Source organism: Bos mutus, chromosome 6 (assembly GCF_027580195.1).
Source record: "Bos mutus isolate GX-2022 chromosome 6, NWIPB_WYAK_1.1, whole genome shotgun sequence".
NCBI lineage: Eukaryota > Metazoa > Chordata > Mammalia > Artiodactyla > Bovidae > Bos > Bos mutus.
In genome coordinates, this window is record NC_091622.1 from 27,904,100 (window position 1) to 27,931,110 (window position 27,011).

Here is a 27,011-nt window from a genome sequence, read left to right on the forward strand (position 1 = left end):
ATTTGTTTATTTATTGAAACTTCCAAGTAAAGTTTTATTTATTTTTTAATATAAATTTATTTATTTTAATTGGAGGTTAATTACTTTACAATATTGTGTTGGTTTTGCCATACATCAACATGAATCCACCACAGGTATACACGTGTTCCCCCTAGCATGGCCCATGGATGTGTTCACATTTGGAAGGAAAATAGTTATACACTGAACCACTTAAACACATCAGCCCCTTTAATCTTATGTGTATATTATAATACTAGGGCACTGTTTATCACTGCAACATTTTATACCAAATATTATATCATTCTGGAAAATCATTGTAATGGAATAAAATGTTATTTTGTGTATGTTTGTATACACAGTAGAAATTGTTTCATATACCACCATTAACCTATTTAAGGATTCCAGTAATATCCTACGTAGCCCTAGGTTGAAACATTACTGATCCTTGCATAGAAAAATGATTAGTTTTATGTTAATATGTGCAGTGGCACCCCACTCCAGTACTCTTGCCTGGGAAATCCCATGGACGGAGGAGTCTGGTAGGCTACAGTCCATGGGGTCGCTAAGAGTCAGACACAACTGAGTGACTTCACTTTCACTTTACCTAATTTATAGTATATTTCAATCACAATTATGGAATATTCTTGAATTACCATTTTACTCCTAACCAAACATTTTAATATTTTCCCCTAAAAAGTTATTTTGTTTAAAATTAGAATCTCATATATATTAAAAGAATAATAAGAAAATAGGTACAGTGTATCCACTATTAAAATTAAATAAGAATAAACATTTTTCCTTCTAAACATCTAATTAAAAAGTGAGCTAAGGAAAAGAGAGAATTAAAATGATACTGCCATAACTAATGATCCCCTGTTGTTTCTTTCATTGCTTCCTTTCTCAGAGATGAATATGCAGAGTTGACATATTCTTTTTATATTTATCTATTAAAACTTATATATTTATCATTGTATATTAACATTTAAAAATGTATATAGATTTTTATGGTGTGTATTATTATTCACTGGCTTTATAGTGATAAAATCTTCATAGTGATATATGTATCATTTATTCACACTACTTTGTAGTTTTACATTACATTAAATGTCATTTTACTTTGCTGACAAAGGACCATGTAGTCAAAGCTATGGTTTTTCTAGTAGTCATGTATGGATGTGAGAGTTGGACTGTAAAAAAATCTGAGCACCAGAGAATGGATGCTTTTGAACTGTGGTGTTGAAGAAAACTCTTGACAGTCCCTTGGACTATAAGGAGATCAAACTGGTCAATCCTCAAGGAAATCAGCCCTGAATATTCATTGGAAAGACTGATGCTGAAGCTGAAACTCCAATACTTTGGCCATGTAATGCAAAGAACTGACTCATTGGAAAAGACCTTGATACTGGGAAAGATTGAAGGCAGGAGGAGAAGGGGAATACAGAGGATGAGATGGTTTGATGGTCGGACTCAGTTGTGTCCGACTCTTAGCGACCCCATGGACTGTAGCCTCCTGACTCGATGGATGTGAGTTTGAGCAAGCTCCAGGAGTTGGTGATGGACAGAGAAGCCTGGTGTGCTGAAGTCCATGCGGTCGCAAAGATTTGGACATGACTGAGCAACTGAACAGAACTGAATGTCATTTTGTCCTTTTTTTTTTGTACCAATGGAGTTATTTTCTGTTTTCTATTTAAAATGAGACTCCCATAATTAATATTCTTTTTGTCTCTTTATTCACAGGGTGATACAGAAATGTTTATTTTCTGGTCAAAGTATATATGAATAATCATTTTTCTTGATATTATATTGCTAAATTAATTTCAAAATTGTTTCTAACATTTTAACTCTCATAAGGAAAGCTATAAAAGGTCCTGTCTCTTTGTACACTCAAATAACACCAAATGCTGTCAAACATTAATTTTGGTCAATATGATGGTTATGAAATGATATTTAAATGTTCTAATTTGCATTTTCTCCATTTCTGGTAAGAATGAGTCTGTATGGTTTTTTTTTTTTTCCATTTTCCCAATATTTCATCTTTCCTTTTTTACTGATTTGTGGTAGTTCTTTAATTCTTAGTTTCTTTGTCCTGTTAGTCTTGTTTAACAAATATGTCCCTTCAGTTCAGTTCAGTTCAGTTGCTCGGTCATGTCCGACTCTTTGCAACCCCATGAATCGCAGCATGCCGGGCCTCCCTGTCCAGCACCAACTCCCGGAGTTCACCCAAACTCATGTCCATCGAGTCAGTGATGCCATCCAGCCATCTCATCCTCTGTCATCCCCTTCTCCTCCTGCCCCCAATCCCTCCCAGCATCAGGGTCTTTTCCAGTGAGTCAACTCTTTGCATGATGTGGCCAAAGTAAATATGTCCCTACACTGATGTAATCAAGATATTACTTTTTTTTTTTTGAGGGTGAGTGTTAAAATCATCATGACTACTTAAGCACAAGTATATATTTTACTAGTTTGCTTAAATCCAATGAAGCAACTTATTACAAGTTGATTTTGTAGTTTTGTAAGAGATTGTTTTTCTTTTTCATCCATGATGAATTTTTATACTTTACATAATTGGCAAAATCCTATGAATCCTCTAAGTTTCTTATGCTCTATTTTAAAACATTTTTTTTTCACAGGTATGTCTTTAATTCATCAGGAATTTAATTTTGCATACCAGGTGGTATAGGGATCTTATTTTTCTTTTTATAAATTTTTAATCTATGCAGTCTTTCCTCACTGATTTGTATTGCTTTCTCTATCATATATAACATCCCCATGCCTACATTTGTCAATTTTTGAGATTTCTTTGTTCAGTTTTCTATTTTTCCAGCTGCATGCCAAAGCCACTTTTAAAAATTATTGTAGATTTTTGATATTTTGCCAACTGTTTCCGTCACCAAATATAAACGAAGAGCCTTGGTTGTCATCTGATTTGGAGAATAGTGCCCTTTGCCATCCTCCACCCTTCCACTGTAGAAGTTAGAAACTTCAGTGCAACCAGCCTCCATGTAACTGCGCAACTTCTGTCAGCAGGAGCCCTGGAATTTTCCTATGCAATGCAGTCCACTCTGTCTTGTATGTCCACCATTATCTGTTTTAGGATCATTATGGCTAGTTTTTTAATGCCTTTTATCACTATTTTTATACCTGCAGTATAGAAGCAGAGACTTTTCAGGTCATCTTTTTCCCCCACATGACTTTGATTATATCTCTTTTCTGAATAAATCTACCCCCGTTTCCAAGTCCTAAACTGTAAAAGTCATTCAAGAATTCTGGACATTTTTCAGTGAACATTTCTTCAAATATTACCATTTTCTATCTCCTGATGATATCTACTTTTGTAATTCCTAAAAGAATTTCTGTTTTTAAGCTGCTCACTTTATTCATCATGTTTCTTAATTTCTCCATCATAATTTTGAAATCTTTATATCTGTTCATTTCAGATAAATTCCTCATATTATTCAAGTAATTTTTGTTATGCAAATATTTGAGGATTATGGTCCCTCTGATTCTCACTGTAGATGTTGGCTTTCCTCATGAATTTCCTTGTGGAGCTCTTCTTCAGTAGGATGTATCAGTAGTTATCTTGTGACCTGAGCTATCTGTGTTTGATTTTACCAGGCAGCTCAGCGGTATCAGTAGTGCAGGACCATCTTTTATGATGTTTTCTGAAAAAAGTTAGGAAAGTAAAAGTTGGAAGTTTAGGAAGTACTGGTCACTTCAGACATAAAGCATGTAAGGTACAGAGCATGACTATGAATTCTCACTGACTTTATTTTCTGCACTTGGATCCTGTGAGAGACAGACAAGATTCCCTTTGTAAGTATGAGTACCATTGTACAAATTATGTTTTTTCACTTTATACATTTAGTAGTTTAATATTGTAACTCTTCAAATGCTTTTTTTTTATGTCTGCTGCTAAGTCACTTCAGTTGTGTCTGACTCTGTGCGACCCCATAAACGGCAGCCCACCAGGCTCCCCCGTCCCTGGGATTCTCCAGGCAAGAACACTGGAGTGGGTTGCCATTTCCTTCTCCAATGCATGAAAGTGAAAAGTGAAAGTGAAGTCGCTCGGTCTTGCTCGACTCTTAGTGACCCCATGGACTGCAGCCCACCAGACTCCTCCGTCCATGGGATTTTCCAGGCAAGAGTACTGGAGTGGGGTGCCATTGCGTTTCTCAATTCAAATTTGTGCATTTCACAGGTTAAGATAGGTCTTACCTCCCAACTTCATGTGACAGAGCTAATGAACTAACGTGCCCACCACCTCTACTTCTCTAGCCTCTCCCCATGTTTTGTCAGAGGTTTCATATGGAGCCCTCACTTTTGTTTTCAATTCCTTCTGCACTTCCTGCATTTGGTGATTTATTTATTATTATTTTTATTTTTATTTTTAATTCCAATCTCAGCTTTCAATAAGTGAATTTGTTGTGTAAATTTTCTTAAACATTAGTGTTTGGAAAGTCTGCAGCTCATCAGCTGCATTTTTGGAATGAATTGTTACTTAGCTAATTTTCTTGAAGATTTGTTAATATGTCAAAGGATCACAGTCTATGAACAAAAAAGTTAAGGTTGAAAACACAAACCCTTACTTTGACAATTTTAACAGTGGCAATGATGTACTCTCAGCTCCTTAAAATATTTAGAAGCCTGTAGGCAAGCTTCATTATGGAAAAAGTTGTCAATAAACAGCATACGCTATTGTAATTTGCTTATAAGTCCAAAGAAAATTTTCTATATAGAATTATCTTAGCCAATAGAGTCAATATTTAAATGATAAAATTATGAAACAATTAGCTGATTTTTATTTTGAAAACAAAAGAGAAAAAGTTTATGTATTGATAACTTTGGTTAAATTACTTAACCTCCCTGTGCTTTATTTTTCACAACTTTAAACGTAAATGAGAATTACGTGTATTTCATTGGTATATTGTGAGGATTACATAAAATTCCACACAATTAGAACAGTCCCTAGCACAGCACAAAATAAATGTTTCCTATTGCTTCTATTGTTATCATTATCTGTTTTGGTAATATAGAGCTGAATAAGAAATAGCCCTAAATTTACATGATGTTTCATTTTATGTGTCAAGGTCACTGATCACAGGGTATCCTGATATTTGGCTAAACATTTTTGTATGTGTCTGTAAGAATGTTTCTGGTGAAATTAGTACTCAAATGGACGGGCTCAGTAGGGCAATTTGCCCTGCCCAGTATGGCTAGGCATCATCTAATTACCTGTTGGCCTGAAAAGAATAAGAATCTGAAGGAAGAAATAATTCAGCCTTTCCTGCCTGATTGCTTAAACTGCGACATTGATCTTTTCTTTGACTCTGTGTTCCTAGTTCCTTAGGCCTTCAGATCTGAACTGGATTCTCAAGGAAACTAATAAACACCAGTAATAGTAACCAATAGTCTACTTCAACCCTGTTAAATCTTCAGTTGGGAAAATTCAAGTCCAGATGAATTAAAGAAAATCAGAGTCACAAAGTAAACTAATTAGGATTAAAACTATAGAGTAGCCCGGGTCTTAGATGTTTGGAATTTTAGTCCATTGTATTGCGAGTATTGTTAGCTATGACTTAATGTGAGTAAAACTGTACTGAAAAGATAAAAGAGTTCTTTCCAGCCAACAATTATAATTTTGGCTATTATTTTCCTGAAAAAAATTATTCTTTCAGTTTTAAAAAGCCCTTTAACTTATTTCCCTGAGATTTAAATGTGTAGTGAAATAAATGTATAAATCGAGAAGGCACTGCTGATTCAAATGTAGGGAAGTTAACAGTCTTGAGTTCATGGAAGTTGCAGTTGTAGAGTGATGGACAATTAGCCTTTACAGTGTGATTTTGTGATTTGCTATGATAACAGGACTGTGGAGGTTGCTGTGAAGGCTCCTAACCTTACCCCATAGGTCAGGCCTGATAGGCTCAGAGCTACATTAATGTGTGTGTATGAGTGCATGTGTATGTGTGTGTGTGTGTAGGGAGAAGATTCATGCATGAAAAAGAGAGTGTTTAATATGTAGCTTGGTGACTATAGTTAATGATACTGTATTACATATTTGAAAGTTTCTCAGAGAGTAGATCTGAAAAATTATCATCCCAAGGGGGAAATAATTGTAACTGGAAATTGACAGCTGTTTACTAGACTTATGCTCAGTTCAGTTCAGTTGCTCAGTCGTGTCTGACTCTTTGCGACCCCACGGACTGCAGCATGCCAGGCTTCTCTGTCCATCATCAACTTCTGGAGCTTGCTCAAACTCATGCCCATCGAGTCGGTGATGCCATCCAACCATATCATCCTCTGTCTTCCCCTTCTCCTCCTGCCTTCAATCTTTCCCAGCATCAGGGTCTTTTTCAATGATTCAGTTCTTTGCATCATCATTGCACAATGTATACAAATATCAAAACATTATGTTGTACACTTGAACATAATGTTTTATATCTATTTGATATCAATCAAATAGAGAAGGGAGAGAAAGAGAGAGATTATTAGGCAATTTTAGAAGTTCAAGGAAGATTTCTCCAAGCAGTGACTGCTAAGCTAACACTGGGAAGATTATGCAATGATGAGAACAGCATATTCGTGGATCTGTCTTTAAACAGCAAGAGTGTAAATTGTATAGCAGACTGTCATTTATATTAAACCAGAGTTGGGTTGGTTGTATTGATAGAAAGGAAGACAGCAGGGGTTTCTTTTTGGTGAGCCAAGTAAGGATTATAGCCCCAAAGTAACCTGAATACAGGAATAAGGACGGTAACCCATTTGAGTATTCCTGTCTGGAAAATTCCTTGGTCAGAGGTCGGCTACTATCCATGGGGCCACAAAGAATCAGACACAACTGAGTCCACACACAGATCCTTTTAGGTTGAGGTAATAGAGAAACTATGAAATGAGGATCAGGTAAACTAATTCAAATTCTTCAATTAGATAGCAAGTGCAAAGAATATTCTTTATAGATTACAAATTACTGTGCTATATGACTTTTTTTCTAAACATAGGCCTAGTACACAGATGGAAATGGTAGTTACACATGTCATCTTTAGCTATCACTTTTTCCTCAAATATGCTGAATTTATAGAACACACTAAAGAATACATTGTGGTAAAAAGGGGTTGTACAACTTTAACTGGTCTGTCTGAAAGCTGGTCTTCGGCAAACACTGTGGTATCTTCTCCTCATTCCACTAACACTCATCTCATTTCACAAAGCCAAAGGTATTCACTAAACAACCGTCACTTTTCTCTGTATTCTTGATGATTCTACTTTCTGTTTTTAGTGAAAACAGAGCTGAAAGGGAATGATACATTGTGTATGAAGTTGAATGAGATGAGGAAGCAAATGCGTGTGCCGTGACTTTAGAGTGTAACAAATGAGCTTCCACTTTTACAATCTTTGAGTTTCTTTTGGAACAAGTGTTTACGTTTGAGTCTGTCCACTGGTCTTTGTGCTCATTTTCAAAAGAATGTGTCTCCTTTTTCTTTGCCTATTCAGTGTGTCACTTTGGAATGTGCCGTCATTGCAACACAGTCTGTTTATTTTTAGAAGTAGCAACCTGTTTTGAGCTTTTGAATTTTTATCACAGTATATTATGAAATGCTTCTCTTTCAACTTTTAAAATTTGAGATTATTGCCAAAATGTAAAATCTGCCCCTCAGGTTAAATTTGTCATAAAATGTAGAGTTGAAAGGCTAGTTATGGTCGAAGTGGCCTCAGGAGAGATTATATCCTAAGTGGTATACAACAGCCTTCAGGGATTCATAAAATGAATGATTCAACAGAAGAAGGGAAACATAAAGGTGTCTGAGAAAACTAGTTGTAGAGGTGGGAGGAAAGCAAGACAGTGTCCCATCAGTTTCAAAAAGAAAAGACTGTTTCAAAAACAGAGCATTAAAGTGTTGATGGCTGATAGGGATCAAGCAAGTGGGGTATGGAAGAAGTTACCAGTTTCTAAACATTGTCATAGGGATGAAGGACCAATAGCAAGAGGATCAAATGAAATATTCAAAAAAGTTTAAAGCCACATTAAGTCAGAGATGTGTTGAATATAGCCATCAGTTCAGTTCAGCAGTCTCTCAGTCGTGTTCAACTCTTTGTGACCCCCTGAACCGCAGTATGCCAGGCTTCTCTGTCCATCACCAACTTTTGGAGTCCACCAAAACCCATGTCCATCGTGTTGGTCATGCCATCCAACCATCTCATCCTCTGTCGTCCCCTTCTCCTCCTGCCCTCAATCTTTCCCAGCATTGGTCTTTTCAAATGAGTCAGCTCTCGACATCAGTTGGCCAAAGTATTGGAGTTCCAGCTTCAACATCAGTCCCTCCAATGAACACCCAGGACTGATCTCCTTTAGAATGGACTAGTTGGATCTCCTTGCAGTCCAAGGGACTCTCAAGAGTCTTCTCCAACACCACAGTTCAAAGCATCAATTCTTCTGCACTCAGCTTTCTTTACAACCATGGAACATTGTAAAAGAATGCACACAGCCAATATAGTATAGAATGTGCAAGCATTTCTAACATGTATTTAATCGCTTTTTCAAACAGTATGGTTGTGTGGAAAAATAGAGGACTATAATTGAGGGAACTGCTGGGGTCCAAGAAATTGGATGTGTTTAAAGGCTGGAATTGGATGGAAAGACTCAAGGGAGAAGAAGAGGTTGCAAAGCAAGAGTAATGAAATAGTTGATGGTGTAAGGGCCCTGAAAAGAAATGAAGGTAGTTCCCAGCACCTGTAGAAATTGGCTTGAGGCACATGCGCCGCTCCTCTCTTATAGTAACTACGGGGGAAGATGAAGGATAATTTTAATAATTTTAAACTGTACCTCTGTCATAAGATTTCTATTTCTTTTTTTTTTTTTTTTTTGGTAAGATGCAAAGTCATCTGAAGGGCCTAATGGAAGTTGATGATTGTTAGTTAACAGTCGACCCAGTCTACTTCTTTTATAATTATATCCAACCACCCTCAGCTTCTTAGAAGCAGGGCTGGCTAGAGTAGGTATTTGGTTTCATTGAAAGTTATGGGTTTTGCCCAGGCAAGTGTAATTTATAAAAAGATGAAGAATTAAGGTCGTTTGGGACAGTATTTAAGAATGCTTTTTAAAATAATGCTCATAGGAGTCTAATCCAAATGTATTTAGAATGGAATAAAAAGGTCTATTTCTTGAGAAGTCACCTGAAATAATGGGGTCTTCCCTTGTGGCTCAGCTGGTAAAGAATCCACCTGCAATGCCGGAGACCTGGGTTTGATCCCTGGGTTGCAAAGGTCCCCTGGAGAAGGGAACGGCTACCCACTCCAATAGTCTGGCCTGGAGAATTACATGGGCTGTATAGTCCGTGGGGTGGCAAAGAGTCAGACACGACCGAACGACTTTCACTTTCACTTTCAATGGAGTCAGTCACTGACAGCTTCCGTCAAGATGAATGAAACCATAGGATCATCATTGAGCAAGAATGTTGAAAGGAAGGAGGTTGTAATCAGAGATTGATTCTTGAGTTTGTGATGCAGGTTTAGCAATTTTGAGTGATGATGACATTCAAGATGAGGCTGCGAGTGTTCAAAGGTATTGATGGTGAGGAAGGGATTAATGATAATAGTTTACATTTACTGATGACTTATGATAAACCAGGGAGTATTTTATTGACTGTTTTTTTTTCTCTCAACAGTTGTAAAATGAGTTATTATACCAACTCTCTCTTACAGATGAGGAAGTTAAGTCACTAAACAGTTAGTAACTTGCCTTGGGATCAAAGTTACCTGCTTCAGAAAACAAGAGGGCAGGCAGCCTACACAGTCTATGTTTGCACCTGACCTACACTGCTTCTTTGAAATGCCTAAGTCATTGTGGGTGCTAAAGTCATCCAAGATATTGGTATTTGTGGTAGAAGAAAGACTATAGTCAAAGTGCTAAACTTTTCAGTGAATAAGGGAAAGTGGCTCTAATTCAGGTGACAGCCCAGAAAAGGGCTGCTGAATTGGCATGGAATAAGCTGCAATTAGGCAGTTTTGATGAAAGCAATGATATGTAAAGTCTGGAAGAGATTATGTGGATCTAAGAGGGGCACATCCTTAATACCTGGCCTTACAAGGATGAGGATAAGAGTATATACCTATCACACATTTGAGATAGTTCTAGAAAAGAAAAAAGAACATTTTCAAGGGAGATCTACATATCCATATCAGTCAAAACAGAGAAGTGGAACAAATACAAATGTACTTGAAGAGGCTTAGTTGAAGTTACAGGGTTGGTTAAAAAGATAGAGATCCAGATATCTCTGTGGAAGAGTTTGAAAGGTAAGCAAAGGAAATCATTTGGGTAAATGAAGAAAGTATAATGCATTATGAGAGGATAGTGTGCAAGAAGATTAAACACTAGGATTGGTTATACTTTGTTCAATGACCAATGAAAACAGACCTCAACATTCACTTTGAAGTATATATCTGCTGAATTTAAAAGCAAAAGTACTCAGCTTACATTGATGGGTGAATGTAGTCTAGGAAATTGTAGACCTCAGACTATTGATTAGGAGAGACTATCTGGAGCACTTTGCCAGTTATGATTTTAAGGTCACATCTTAACACAGCTGGAAGGAGCAGTGACTGGATAGATGGCTCTACTGGGGACACAGAGAGAGGCAGTGGAGAATACATAAGTGTACCTGCTGACCCATATTCAGAATTTATCTGGAAATCACACCTTCCATGAAAGTAGTCATTGTTGTGATAAAACATTTAACAAAAGAACTACTTATATGCTTTCCTAGAGAAATGTCTCTTTATAAGAATCTGCCTTGAAATACAGGGCACACTGGTTTGATTCCTGGCCCAAGAACATCCCACATGCTGTGGGGCACCTAAACCTCTGCACCGCGTGCTGAGCCCGTGCACCCCAGAGCTGGGGCTCTGCAACAAACAAATACACCACAACGAAAAGCCCACACACTGCAACTAGAGAGTATCCCAGATTGTCACAACCAGAGAAAGTCCTCATGCAGCAGTGACAACCCAGCACAGCCAAAATGAAACAAATTTAAAACAAAATTAGAATATTAATTTTGACAAATATTGAAGAGACTATTGAAAGAAGTAATAGGAAATGATGGACTCAAGAAGAGATATTAAATCACCCAAAGGGTTATAAGAGCAGGAAGTATTAAAGCTCCTAGACGTTAAGGGTCAAGGCAAAGAAGTATTACCAGAACCCAGAACCGGCCTGCGTGACTCTAGCTGTGCCAACAGAAAGAATAATAGAGTGACTGATATTTTAAAGTCCCAGTAGAAAGAGAGCTGGGAAAAAGAGCACCCTGATCTTTCTTTCCCATGATACTACAAACTTCTGCTAGTGCCCTTCTTGGGAAGGAAGCTAAAGCACATGAGACCCTGAAAATGACATTCATCAATGTCAGTCTCCTGGAGCAAAATCATAAGGCAGAGAATGATCTCGAAAGGCTAATGGTAAAATTCTCCCACAAAGATGATGTGGTGATGCTCAGGGCTGCCACATATGGTTGTGCCGGCTGTGCACAGCACATTCCCATGCAGTGCCATTCCTGTTGGCAGTAGTCATGAGTACCGTTTATATAGCTGCTCATTTAGAATTGCAGGCATGTCTATGCTTTACAGGCTTTGAATTCATAACAAGACTGTGATCTGTCTTTTCCTCCTAATAGCAAAATTCAAACTGAAGGGGGTATAGAAGAGAAAAAATAATACCTTTCCGAGTTCTTAGTTGAAACCTCTTTCACAAAAGATAGCTTAATAAGAGAAAAACAAGTTTATTAATATACATACATCATTTATTCTTGAGTGATAACCAGGGGAAAAAGTGTTATTCCTGTAGTGGATTAAATTGAGACTCACATGCCATCTTAATAGGGAAAGGGGAGAGAGGATGTAGGCTTCCTAGGGTAGAGTAAATGATTTTTAGGAAAGATGGAGAGGGCCTTAGAAGAACAGATTAGAGCTATGATAGTTTGTGATAGTTTGTCTGGTTGTGGTGTTGACTTGTCACTTACTCTCCTGTGATAAGAGTCAGTATTCCTTGCTTGATGAAACTCCTAGGAAGGGGATTTACAGCAATTGAATTCTTTTTGGAGGATTTGCCTTTAGACAGATAAGGGAAGTCCAGAAAAATCCTCTCCCTGCATCTGCTGGTTTCAAATGCCTACAGCTCAAAATAATCAATATAACCAAAGCAGCATGTATTAGGGTGATGTGTCATATTTCGAGGTGACACATTCTGTTACACTACACAGGATTCTAGAATATCATAATATGGAGTAATAGCATCAGTCACAGGTTGAGATTTAATGAACAAGTAATGTCTGTTAAGTGTGACACAGCTGTTACATAAGATACACTCATAGAAATGACTATTTCTTTCTTATTGTTTGTTCATATATCAGTAACACATGATTTCATGTAACCTCCAGCTGGTACTCCACACCAGCATATCTTTTATTTTCTAGTTATGACATATGAAACAGACCAAAAAATTCTCTATTAATAAAGTTCTAGCTTTGAGAAATTTAATTCAAGAAGTCTAGACTTAAGAGTATTGAATGGAAAACATGGATGATACACTGATATTGTCATCACTGTTATTATGTTAGTGTCTAATGAATTTTAGGTACTTCTAATAGAATCATTATTATAAATGATATGACACATTTTCCTTTAGTAACTCAACCAAAAGAAGTTTGGGAGAAGTGGGAAACTAATGAAGAGGTAAAATGGTGTCCTTGGCTACTCAATCAGTTTAGAAACATATTTTGAATATGTATATGAAATTAAGAAAAACTTAAAGTTAATTTTAATATTCATAAACTTGCATAGTATTTAGTTTTTATAGGTATCCAGATTCAGATAGTATCCTTCAGGTTGTTTAAATTCTGGTATATAAACCTTATATTTACAAAGTAACATAAAGTAGAGAAATCAGAAATACTGTAAAACAGACCAGGGATGAATTCATCTAGTCGTCCATATTTTAATTCAACAATATCACCTTACTTAAAGAAGAGTCAGGACTGCTAAGAACAAATTAAATTTTATCACATATTCATCTTATTGTCCACAAAAAAAATCTTGTTAGGGCACGTAGCAAGTTTTAGTATCATAATATATGGCAAAAAGACACAGGCAGAGAAAAGTTAGGATCGGAAAGGAAAAGCTAATATGCACAGCATGAGGAACCTTTACCAAAGCTTTTTGTTCACTCAGCTCCATTGCGCATTATGTAAATATGTGGTAAGGCACTTAAATACTGTTTGAACTACATAAGGCAATATTTTAAAACATTACCTAATAGGAAAATTGTAGAACATGCTTTTTTAAATTAATTGTCATATTACAGAGTCTGGTTTGACAGTGTCTTCAAATAAAGGATATCTGTGACACAAATTCATAGAAATAATAAAGGTAGAACAGTGAGGGAAAATTAATGTATTCACATTTCCTCCCTATTTCCTTAGCAAGATTTCAGTTCAAAGACTCACCCTTTTTGCTCAAATTTCTGAAATAAAGCATTCTTGTTATACTGTCATTCCAGATTCCACCATATGTCAGTTATGTCTCAAAGTTCAATTAAAGTGACAAGTATGACACACATCAATAGTTTTGGAGTAAAAATGAAAAGTGAGTGAACTTCTAAATGAAATTTAATTATGAGATTATGGTAGAAATTATTCTAGAAAGAAGAGAAATACAGTAGCAAGCAATGGTTTATATTTTGGAATTTTCATCCCCAGAGACAGTTAACCAACCAAATCCACACCAACATTTGATTAAGTCTGCATGTTGTTCTTGACCTCATTAATGGAGTCAGTTATGAATTTCCACATCAATTTGTATGCAAATGCAACAGAAGTAGGGATGCAGTTTCATGAATAATCTGTCCGCTTTCTCTTTTTTTACTCCTTCTTCCATCTTCATTTATACACTGATACTTATCGGTGCCCTTATTTAAGTGTTTTGACAACTGATGCTATATGTTAAACAAAAAAAGGAAGAGATGATTCTAGAGTTTGTTTCATGTAAGACTGTGTGGCGTTTAAATGCAGTCTAATGTTTTCCAAAGACATTTACATCTATGATTTACTTTACTCCTAAATTATTCTAATACATTTGAACGTACTGGGAAGGGACTAGTGGATAAGAACAGACAACAGCAAGGCAAAATCCCATCCATTCTGAGGAGAAAGAGACGTCTCACCACAAAATGGGATAAATTTAGACATTTAGTGCTATACTGAAAAAAATTATAACTATATACTGTAAGACCTTGTCTGTTTTAAAGATAATGGGTATGGGAGCAATCTGATTTCTTGATAAAAAATTATTATTTATAGGATTCACAGTTGTTTGCTTTCCATTAAATTTATTCAGTTAAATTAAGTCAATGAATAATAACTTGTGAAGTATCTATGATGTCATATTTTATGAGGCATTATTAGAAATGTTTTGGGAACATTAGTTTTATTTGTCATTACACTAAGATTGCACAGATGTCAGCTAGATAGATAAGATAAATAAACCAAAAGGGTGAAACTTAAGAGACTTAAAGGAGGAAAATCTGTAAGATTTATGATTGGGTGTGTGGAGACCTGTGAAAGGGAAAGCTAGTGTCAACCGTAACTGAAGAACTCCTCTAGGATACCGAAGCAGTGATGAATCACAGAGCAGGGTAGGCACATTAAATAGATAGCTTGATGAAATGAACTGCCTTTATGAAAATGACACTTGTATTTCAGGTTTCATCTCAGTCAGATGGACTGAGAGTATGTGATTTTCCTCTTTCTTCCCAAATCTTATTAAAAATGATGGTCAGAAAACAACGAAAACAATAAGGGTGAATGTGAATAAAGAGGTTGTTATGCTGCTGCTGCTGCTGCTAAGTTGCTTCAGTCGTGTCCAACTCTGTGCGACCCCACAGATGGCAGCCCACCAGGCTCCCCCGTCCCTGCAATTCTCCGGGCAAGAACACTGGAGTGGGTTGCCATTTCCTTCTCCAATGAATGAAAGTGAAAAGTTAAAGTGAAGTCGCTCAGTCATATCCGACTCTTCTCGACCCCATGGACTGCAGCCTACCAGGCTCCTCCGTCCATGGGATTCTTGAGGGAAGAGCGCTAGAGTGGGGTGCCATTGTCCTCTCCAGATGTTGTTATCCTAGTCTGCTGCTGCTGCTGCTAAGTCGCTTCAGTCGTGTCTGACTCTGCGACCCCATAGACCGCAGCCCAGGCTCCCCGGTCCCTGGGATTCTCCAGGCAAGAACACTGGAGTGGGTTGCCATTTCCTTCTCCAATTATCCCAGTCTAGAAATGCTAAATCCTCACTTGTCATGGCCAAAATCAATAAATAACATCCACAGTTAATGAATTAATGTGCAATGTCATAAATATATCATGGAGTTTTCAAAGTAAGCAACTTAATAACAATTACAGACAATTGTTAAAAAAAAAAGTTGTAGATGTGGAAACAGGAGCAGTGGAATAATGGAACTTGTTTGCTTTCCTTTATACATCCTTGAGTAGCACTGGGTTTATAAGCCATGTGTGTGTATTACTTTAATAAAAAAATTACACTTCTAAGGGAAAAATAAACTTGCACTCTGCACTGAGAATTCCACACATTTCTAAATATTACATTTACCTTAAGATGGTGATTATTAATCAGCTATTCAGACGTCACTCTGTTGCTTTATAATCAGTCAGTACAGCCAAAGATGGAGAAGCTATAAACAGTCAGCAAAAAAAAAAAAAAGCCTGGGAGCCAACCGTGACTCAGATCATGAACTCTTTATTGCCAAATTCATATATAAATTGAAAAAGTAGGGAAAACCACTAGACCATTCAGGTATGACCTAAATCAAATCCCTAACGATTATACAGTGGAAGTGAGAAATAGATTTCAGGGACTAGATCTGACAGACAGAGTGCCTGATGAACTATGGACAGAGGTTCATGACATTGTACAGGAGACAGGGATCAAGACCATCCCCAAGAGAAAGAAATGCAAAAAAGCAAACTGTCTGAGGAGGCCTTACAAATAGCTGTGAAAAGAAGAGAAGCAAAAAACAAAGGAGAAAAAGAAAGATATATCCATTTGAATGCAGAGTTCCAAAGAATAGCAAGGAGATATAAGAAAGGAGACTAGAGATCACTTCAAGAAAATTAGAGATATCAGGGAACATTTCATGCAAAGATGGGCTCAATAAAGGACAGGAATGGTATGGACCTAACAGAAGCAGAAGATATTAAGAAGAGATGGCAAGAATACACAGAACTGTACAAAAAAAGATCTTCACAACCCAGATAATCACAATGGTGTGACCACTCACCTAGATCCAGACATCCTGGAATGCGAAGTCATATGGGCCTTAGGAAGCATCACAACGAACAAAGCTAGTGTAGGTAAAGGAATTCCAGTTGAGCTATTTCAAATCCTGAAAGATGATGCATTGAAAGTGCCGCACTCAATATGCCAGCAAATTTGGAAAACTTAGCAGTAGCCACAGGATTGGAAAAGATCAGTTTTCATTCCAATCCCAAAGAAAGGCAATGCCAAAGAATGCTCAAATTGCCACACAATTGCACTCATCTCACATGTTAGTAATGCTCAAAATTCTCTAAGCCAGGCTTCAACAATATGTAAATCATGAACTTTCAGATGTATAATCTGGTTTTAGAAAAGGCAGAGGAACCAGAGATCAAATTGCCAACATCTACTGATCATTGAAAATGCAAGAGAGTTCCAGAAAAACATCTATTTCTGCTTTATTGACTATGCTAAAGCCTTTGACAGTGCGGTCACAATAAACTGTGAAAAATTCTGAAAAAGATGGGGATACCAGACCACCTGACCTGCCTCTTGAGAAACCTATATGCAGGTCAGGAAGCAACAGCTAGAACTGGACATGGAGCAACAGACTGGTTCCAAATAGGAAAAGGAGTACATCAAGGCTGTATATTGTCACCCTGCTTATTTAACTTATATGCAGAGTACATCATGAGAAATGCTGGGCTGGAAGAAGCACAAGCTGGAATCAAAATTGCCAGGAGAAATATCAATAACCTCAGATATGCAGATAACAACACCCTTATAGCAGAAAGTGAAGAAAAACTAAAATTCCACTTGATGAAAGTGAAAGAGCAGAGTGAAAAACTTGGTTTAAGACTCAACATTCAGAAAACTAAGATCATGGCATCTGGTCCCATCACTACATGTAAATAGATTGGAAACAGTGGAAACAATGGCAGCCTTTATTTTTCTGGACTCCAAAATCACTGCAGATGGTGATAGCAGCCATGAAATTAAAAAGACGCTTAGTCCTTGGAAGGAAAGTTATGACCAACCTAGATAGCATATTTAAAAGCAGAGTCATTACTTTGCCAACAAAGGTCTGTCTAGTCAAGGCTAAATTTTTCAAGCGGTCATGTATTCATGTGAGAGTGGGACTATAAAGAAAGCTGAGCACCGAAGAATTGATGCTTTTGAACTGTGGTGTTGGAAGAGACTCTTGAGAATCCCTTGGACTGCAGGGAGATCAAACCAGTCCATCCTAAAGGAAGTCAGTCGTGAGTGTTCCTTGGAAAGACTGATGTTGAAGTTGAAACTCCAATACTTTGGCCACCTGATGAGAAGAGCTGACTCATTGAAAAGACCCTGATGCTGGGAAAGATTGAAGCGGGGAGAAGAAGGGGACAACAGAGGATGATAGGTTTGGATGGCATCACCGGCTCAATGGGCATGAATTTGAGTAAACTTCAGGAGCTGGTGATGGACAGGGGGCTGGTGTGTTGCAGTCCTTGGGGTAGCAAAGAGTTGGACACAGCTGAGCAACTGAATGAACTGAACTGGTCTCTCTTGTAATAGCAGTTGTTTAAACATTTTTATAAAACTTTAAAAGTTAAACTATGATTTGTAATTTTTATTTAAATTGCATATAAAGAGTTGATTCTTACTGCTGATAAAGCTTGTGGCTCATAAATTCTCAGTTGCTTGCCAGTGTGGAATTCTTTTATATACAGCAGAATATAATGCAGGTTCATATAGCAGAAAATGTGACATATAATTTACCATAGAATATTATATATAGCATGGATATACATAACATATATATGTATATACATGTTATATATAACATACCAAAAATATGGTATATAGTATACATCTATATCGGAGAAGGCAATGGCACCCCACTCCAGTACTCTTGCCTGGAAAATCCCATGGGTGGAGGAGCGTGGTAGGCTGCAGGCCATGGGGTCGCGAAAAGTCGGACATGACTGAGCGACTTGACTTTCACTTTTCACTTTCATGCATTGGAGAAGGAAATGGCAACCCACTCCAGTGTTCTTGCCTGGAGAATCCCAGGGACGGGGGAGCCTGGTGGGCTGCTGTCTATGGGGTCGCACAGAGTCGGACACGACTGAAGGGACTTAGCAGCAGCAGCATACATCCATATACCACATACTGTGCAGAATTGATCCTTTTCCACATTGGCTAGAGTTTGAAGTTAGCATGAAGATTTTAAAAGCCTCTATTATTTGGCATAGTAATTCAGTATGAGATCATCAAAAACCCTTTCAATACCTTTGAAAAATGAGGGAATGTGTAGCTCACTCTTTTTAAAGTGTACTGAAGAATAAGGGTTCTCATTTAAATCCACTTTATATTAACCTGTCAATCCCTGTAGATTCACAGAAAACCTCTACCAGGCATGAGATTGAAAACTGATGCATGCTATTAGAAAAACTCAATGGCCACACATCCCTTTAAAAGACAAAATGCTCAGTTTTTTGTTTTTTTGTTTTTTAATTCATAGCAAGTGGGTTCTTTACCACTAGGACCACCTGAGAATTCCCAAAAACTTCACTGAGGTATAATTTATTAATTTCAATGTAAAGTTCAGTGATTTTTATTACATTAACAGGATTGTTCACACATCACAGAAATCATTTTCAAAACATTTCCTGCTTTCCAAGAAGGAAACCTTTATTCATTTACAGCGACTCCTTATCCCTGCCTCTAGCCTTACATCATGACAGACCTACCTTCTGTCTCTGCATGTTTTATATCAATTCTTCATGAATAATTTGTGACTGGAATTATGTTTTCAGTTAAATACAAGTTTGGATCTTTGTTCAGAGTGTTTTGATTCAATCATTTAATGTCCTAATTTTGCTTAGTACAATTTCAAAAGTCAGAGTATCAAACTCATGAATACTTTGAAAAGTCATAATGAAACTGTTTGACTTTGGGCTGCTTCTTTTACTCACCCCCATTTAATGCACCTCTGATCAGAACTGGCTGTATAACTGGCTAATCATCATTATAATTATATAGATTAATCAGATAAAATCCATAAATTTATATCACAGTCTAGAAAATACTGGCTCTTTATCAGATTTTCCTCACACTGGGAACTCAGGTTCAGGATTAGATTTTTAAGTGTTTGCAATTTAGTACATGTAGGTTTATTCTGAGCACACATCCAGTGATTTGCATGTGTTCACTGAACTACAGGTACATTGATAATATTTCCCTAAACTGGAAGGTTAGCCTGATTGTGACTACATTTTTATGAACAGTAATGTAGAACAGAAGCCCAGTGAAGAATAAATAAGTTCTGGAAATTAACAGCAACAATTGTTATTTTAGAATTTATTCAAATCCCATGAGAATAGTTTGGATTAAGATCAAGCACTATGATTTTGGTGAATATGAAACAATGTAGAAATTTTCCTTTTGAAAATTATGCCTTGGTTGGATGATAGCTTTGGCTGAATGAGTCCATTAGCCTAGCATCTTTCAATCCATAGCAGGAATAGAAGGAAAGGTTTGTCATCCTTAGAGCTGAAATCTTGTCAGCACCACTGTAGATTTATGTGGCAATGTTCTAATCCCTCATGATTATCTGTCCTGTTATTCTCTATTACTGCTTCCTCAAGGAGGCTGTTTTTGTGTGTACTCATCCTGTCATGCTCAGCTGAAGTATAATTGACTGGAAGACCATCTACACTTATGGTACATTCATACACAAATGAATGGATGCTGGAAAAGTTGTGCATCCATTAAGCAGAGCATTAGTTTTGATGTTATTCATTTATCTATCAAATATACCTAGACATATGAGTTTTCTGAAAGCTTGTGTACTGAGAAATGGTGCTTTGCTTTTAGGTAGGGAAAATGAAAGATATTGCTACTGTCAATGAATTTAAAGGCTTTTATGCAAAAGTCTAAAAAATGAGAACTCATGTCATTCTTGCATTGTCTGTTTTGTGGTGATTCAAAGTGAAATCTTTCAGCAACCTGTTTTCATGTTATGATCAGAAGAGAAAACACACACATGAACACTCACACAGATTTATTTTGAGTTGCCTTTATCTCTAAAGGGAAGTATGCAGAAATTTAAGTTGTGGGTGACATATATTTCTAATTTCAGGTAGTTCCTTTGGAAAAAAAAAAACACAATAAGTAGTTGATTAAAAATACCATTTTTGATTAGTACCATTTCATATCCTGTGGCATAAGAAGATATGAAGGGTAAGTCAGTTGACACAGTGGTCAGTAGTATGATCAATTTTCTGCAGAAATACAGGATATTATATAAAATGATAGCAGGGACATTAACACTGGTTGAGAAGACTTGGAGAATCTTCGGGGATGTGGCAGATAAGTCTAACTTGGAAAGTTGAGAGAAAGAACCAAAAAGTAAAAACAAAAAATTTTCAGACATTAGAACTAACAAATGTGAACACTTCAAGGGAGAGAAAAACAAAGCACTTTTGAAGAAAATGTCCTGAATTACTGGAACATAAAGAACAAAAAAAGGTTATCTGATCTAGATCATTTAAAGCCCTGCAGACTTCATTAATAGTTTTAGACTCTAAGGAAAAAGGGTTAACCATCAATGGATTTTAAGCATCAGATTGAAAAAATTGGATGTGAATTATTTAAAAGGACAATTTTGGCTGTCATTTGGAAAAGACATTGAAATAAGAGAACTTAAGACTATTGTAATCATTAAAATAAATAAATTTAAATAAAAAAAGACTATTGTAATGGTCCAGACTAAGGAAAGCTGATTAGCACTGGTTGGTTGGAAGGGGGATATAGAGAAGTGGAAAATTGAACACTTGTGAGATATTCAGGGGAAGAATATAGAAAACAGGGAGTTTTCTTAGGTGTTTTCATATGCATTCTCATTGAAATCCCGTTATTGTAAGATAGATGTCATATCATTTTAGATCTGTAAAAATGGAAGCTTAAACTGAAAAACAGAAGCCCACAGTATTAGCAATGTAACAGACTTTGTATTAAACCTCTTCTGTATGAATTGAAAATCAACCAAATGCCAAATAATGGTCCCTTTTTTGCATATAACCTTTAAATTAAATGTATAGCATTTTAATAAACTATTTTTTTGTATCATATCCTTGTCACTAGAAATTGCTAATTCTTAGTACTGACACTGTTTTGAAAACCTCATTGTTTCCTTCTTTGTTTTCAAAGTGTCAGTGACAATTTGACATTTTATATAATGCAGATATTCTCCTGACTTACCTATTCCTAGTCTATGATAGTACTTTGTTCATAATATTTTTGCTTCACTTTTCTTTTTTTCTTTTTAACTTTTCAAGTTTGAATATATATAGCATGTATATATCAGCAGTCTAAATATTTTGGCATACTATATTTATTTATATTTATGTGGAATATAGTCACTCAGTCGTGTCTGGCTCCTTGTGACCCCATGGACTATGCAGTCCATGGAATTCTCCAGGCCAGAAAACTGGAGTGGGTAGCCTATCCCTTCTCCAGGGGATCTTCCTGACTCAGAAATTGAACCAGGGTCTCCTGCATTGCAGGAGGATTCTTCACCAGCTGAGATACCAGGGAAGCCCTATATATAATATTTATCTATCTATCCATCCACTCTTCCTTTTTCCCTTCTTTCCTTCCTTCCCTCCTTCCCTCCCTCCCTGTGGCTCAGATGGCAAAGAATCTACCTGCAATGCAGGAGACCAGGGTTCAATCCCTAAGTTGAGAAGATACCCTGGAGATAGGAATGGCCACCTACTCCATTATTCATACCTGGAGAATTCTATGGACAGAGGAGCCTATTGCAGAGTGGGACTCAGCTGAGCAACTAACACTTTTACTTTTCTTTATTTTAAAAGATGATCTAGTCTTGCCTTTCACAAAAAATGAAACTATAGTTTTTATTTGTTTTTTTCTGTATTACTGAAACAAATTCAAATGAGTTTTAAACTTAAAAACATAAGACATATTAAAGATAGTCCTTAAAAAACAGATAAACTATATTGCCACAGATAATTATAATTGGAGTCACAACCCTTCCTTCTTTTGTGTCTGTTATTCAGTAAGTTATGCATCTACCTCAAAGCAACTATTGGGTTGCAATACAGTAATTTCTCAATTTCTCTTCTGGTTGCAAAACTTCAAGGAAATCGCTCTGAGTTTCCAAGGGGTTGTTCAAAGCTGGCAAGTATTTAGTGTGACAGATTGCATATACAGAAGCACAGTAGTTAGAGCATCTATGACAGCAGAACCCTTACTCCAACTTCTATAGCAGTCAGTTCAGGACTTATTCCCTATTTTTTGGCTCTCACTTCCAACGCATAACCAGCCAGAGGAAGGGAAATATGTTTCCCAAACCAATCACATACGATGATCTACTTCCCACATGCCATCAGTGTCCAATCAAAGCATACTTGAAGTCTTCATTTTTTTACTGTGCGACTTTCCCACTTCACTTTTTTGTCTTTTAAGTTTCTGCCGAATAGAAGTGGCAGTGATTGATTCCCTTTATATAGTAAGCTCTGAATAAGCAGCCTCTGTTCTTGTTTGGTTTAGCTTCATTTATTTACACAAGTTTTATTTTGGGAGTCATCCCCTATGAAAGAGTAAGAGGCAGTGTTGGGTGACAGGATTAAGGAGGGGGGTCTACCTTCTTAAGATCCTTTACATGTAAAGGAGACTGGGATAGGTGGGCCGGGGCATTTTGCAGTATTGAGCAAAACTAGCCTACAGAGTTTGAAGATACCTTGTTCCTTGCCAGGCCTAAGGGGACCTTTCCTAGAGAGGAGAGGGAAAGAAAGAGAGAGAGTCTCTTACTGAGATGTGAAAAAAGGAGATATGATTTAGTCCAAAATATAACTCTTATAAAACATGTAATGTTAGGCAACCACCTAATTAGCTTCCTATGATTTCTATACCTGCTGACTCCTACTTAAGTCACTGTCCTTTTATATATTTTGAATACAATTTATTTATTATATATAAAGTTTAAAAATATTTTCTCTCAATCTGTGACTTGTCTTTCATTCTAGTAAGAGTATCTTTTACAGAGGCAATTGTTAAAATTTTCATAAAGTCTAATTTAGCATTTTCTTTTATATTTCATGCTCTTTGTGTACCGTTTCATTTCTTTCAACTGCAAATGTCATTCTACTCAATATTGCCTCAAAGTTCATTGATGCTCTCTTCCCTTTGTTCCGTCACCTTTCACTGGGTGATACTTAGGATAGTTCCACTTATTAATTCTTCAAATTCATTATTATTTTTTTCAATTCTTTAGCTAAAACTTGAGGGGATCTCTCCATAGAACTCTAGAAATCTCTCAGGCATTTTGTCTGAGAAATCCTAACCTCTTTGCATTCCCAAATACTCCACTTTCTCTCTGCGATATATGTAGATCAATGGCCTCTGGATTGTCCACCTCTGCACTGTGGCTGCATTCTGAAGAAATCCTAGCATTAACCTTGTTTACTTCTTTTTCTCACATATTACTTTCTTAGGTTAGCTAGCCCAATGACTGACAACTCATTTCATGTATTTTGTTGAGTTGTCTAATATTTTAAAGCAAAAGGGTAAGTCAGATTCCTATTATTACATCATGGAAGAAGTGGAATTCCTAGTAGCTTTCTTAATATGGCCAGATATCATGCTAGTCTTCTTCCTTTCTCACTAACCAATTACTGTTTTTCTTTGACTTTTAAATTATTTGACTGTTTTCATAGGCATGGGCAAAGTACCACTAATTCAACTTTGTATATTAAATTTGCATCAATGAATGATGTTCTAGTTATTTGTCTTTACCTTTTATTTCAGTAAGTTAAAAAATTATTTATTTTTATTAACAGCTTTAAATAATTTTATTTTGATAGTTTTTTATTAATAGTTTTATTTTGACTATGTATAGTCATTTTTATCAATTAAAAAATTCTATTTGAGAAATATTTTAAAGTATTTTATTTATTTCATTGTATTGTCATAAATTTAAACACTTATTATATTGCTTTGTTATGTATGGCTAACAGATTTGACAGAATTTACAAATAGAGAAAATAAGCATGGTATTTTGGGGAATTATTTTAAAAATATATCCTTTTTTTCTGATTGTAATTGTACGTATTACAGTGTAAATATTGCTTAAATTATTATTTATACATAAATATTGTGGTGACAGTGGTGACAGAGAGAGTGATCAGAGTCAATATAACAAGTATTCCTTTGTGCTTATAAGAACTTCAAGATTTCTTCCTGTTGACATGTTTTCCAATCTATGTATTACCTTAATTTATTCAAAGGAGTAGAAACTAAATTAACTGTCCTAGAAATTACTGCCTGTGTTGATGCCAACTGTCCCTTTCAGATCAGATCTGTCGCTCAGTCGTGTCCGACTCTTTGCGACCCCATGAATTGCAGCACCCCAGGCCTCCCTGTCCATCACCAACTCCTGGAGTTCACTCAGACTCACGTCTATCGAGTCAGTGATGCCATCCAGCCATCTCATCCTCTGTCATCCCCTTCTCCTCCTGCTCCCAATCCCTCCCAGCATCAGAGTCTTTTCCAATGAGTCAACTCTTCGCATGAGGTGGCCAAAGTACTGGAGTTTCAGCTTTAGCATCATTCCTTCCAAAGAAATCCCAGGGCTGATCTCCTTCAGAATGGACTGGAGAGTCCAAGGGACTCTCAAGAGTCTTCTCCAACACCACAGTTCAAAAGCATCAATTCTTCGGCGCTCAGCCTTCTTCACAGTCCAACTCTCACATCCATACGTGACCACTGGGAAAACCATAGCCTTGACTAGACGAACCTTTGTTGGCAAAGTAATGTCTCTGCTTTTGAATATGCTATTTAGGTTGGTCATAACTTTCCTTCCAAGGAGTAAGCGTCTTTTAATTTCATGGCTGCAGTCACCATCTGCAGTGATTTTGGGGCCCAGAAAAATAAAGTCTGACACTGTTTCCACTGTTTCCCCATCTATTTGCCATCAAGTGGTGGGACCGGATACCATGATCTTCGTTTTCTGAATGTTGAGCTTTAAGCCAACTTTTTCACTCTCCACTTTCACTTTCATCAAGAGGCTTTTGAGTTCCTCTTCACTTTCTGCCATAAGTGGTGTCATCTGCATATCTGAGGTTATTGATATTTCTCCCGGCAATCTTGATTCCAGCTTGTGTTTCTTCCAGTCCAGCGTTTCTCATGATGTACTCTGCATATAAGTTAAATAAACAGGGTGACAATATACAGCCTTGACATACTCCTTTTCCTATTTGGAACCAGTCTGTTGTTCCATGTCCAGTTCTAACTGTTGTTTCCTGACCTGCATACAAATTTCTCAAGAGGCAGATCAGGTGGTCTGGTATTCCCATGTCTTTCAGAATTTTCCACAGTTTATTGTGATTCACACAGTCAAAAGCTTTGGCATAGTCAATAAAGCAGAAATAGATGTTTTTCTGGAACTCTCTTGCTTTTTCTATGATCCAGTGGATGTTGGCTATTTGATCTCTGGTTCCTCTGCCTTTTCTAAAACCAGCTTGAACATCAGGAAGTTCACGGTTCACATATTGCTGAAGCCTGGCTTGGAGAATTTTGAGCATTACTAGCGTGTGAGATGAGTGCAACTGTGTGGTAGTTTGAGCATTCTTTGGCATTGCCTTTCTTTGGGATTGGAATGAAAACTGACCTTTTCCAGTCCTGTGGCCACTGCTGAGTTTTCCACATTTGCTGGCATATTGAGTGCAGCACTTTCACAGCATCATATTTCAGGATTTGGAATAGTTCAACTGAAATTCCATCACCTCCACTAGCTTTGTTCATAGTGATGCTTTCTAAGGCCCACTCCACTTCACATTCTAGGATGTCTGGCTCTAGGTCAGTGATCACACCATTGTGATTATCTGGGTCATGAAGATCTTTTTTGTACAGTTCTTTTGTGTATTCTTGCCTTCTCTTCTTAGTATCTTCTGCTTCTGTTAGGTCCATACCATTTCTGTCCTTTATCGAGCCCATCTTTGTATGAAATGTTCCTTTGGTATCTCTGATTTTCTTGAAGAGGTCCCTAGTCTTTCCCATTCTGTTTTTTTTCCCTCTATTTCCCTGCATTGATCACTGAAGAAGGTTTTCTTATCTCTTCTTGATATTTTTTGGAACTCTGCATTCAGATGTTTATATCTTCCTTTTCTCCTTTGCTTTTGGCGTCTCTTCTGTTCACAGCTATTTCTAAGGCCTCCCCAGACAGCCATTTTGCTTTTTTGCATTTTTTTTCTATGAGAATCTTCTTTAACTTAGTATTTATTCCTGATACAGAGAGAAGAACATAAATATTATCTCAAAACAAATATGAGAAGAAATTTTAAACTCCTTTAAGAAGTTATTTTATCTATTCAAATCTTACTCTATATGCAGTGTATATTAACATTCTTTACACTGTATTCGTCTATACCCAAGGCAATAAGGCAGATTTTTTAAAATCATGGTTTCTTTGGATTCTGTACTCACAGAGCAGAAAAAAATAAGCATAATAATGTATTGATACTTCTATGAGGTGAAGACTCAATAAAATGTTCCATATATTTTGTAAATGAAATCACTCTGTTAGTATGTATTATGAACCTACTGTGTACCAGATACAGTAGTGAACAGAAGAGAAACAATAAGTATCTTTCCTATAAAGCCTAAATTCTGGTTGAACAGGTGGTCAACATATA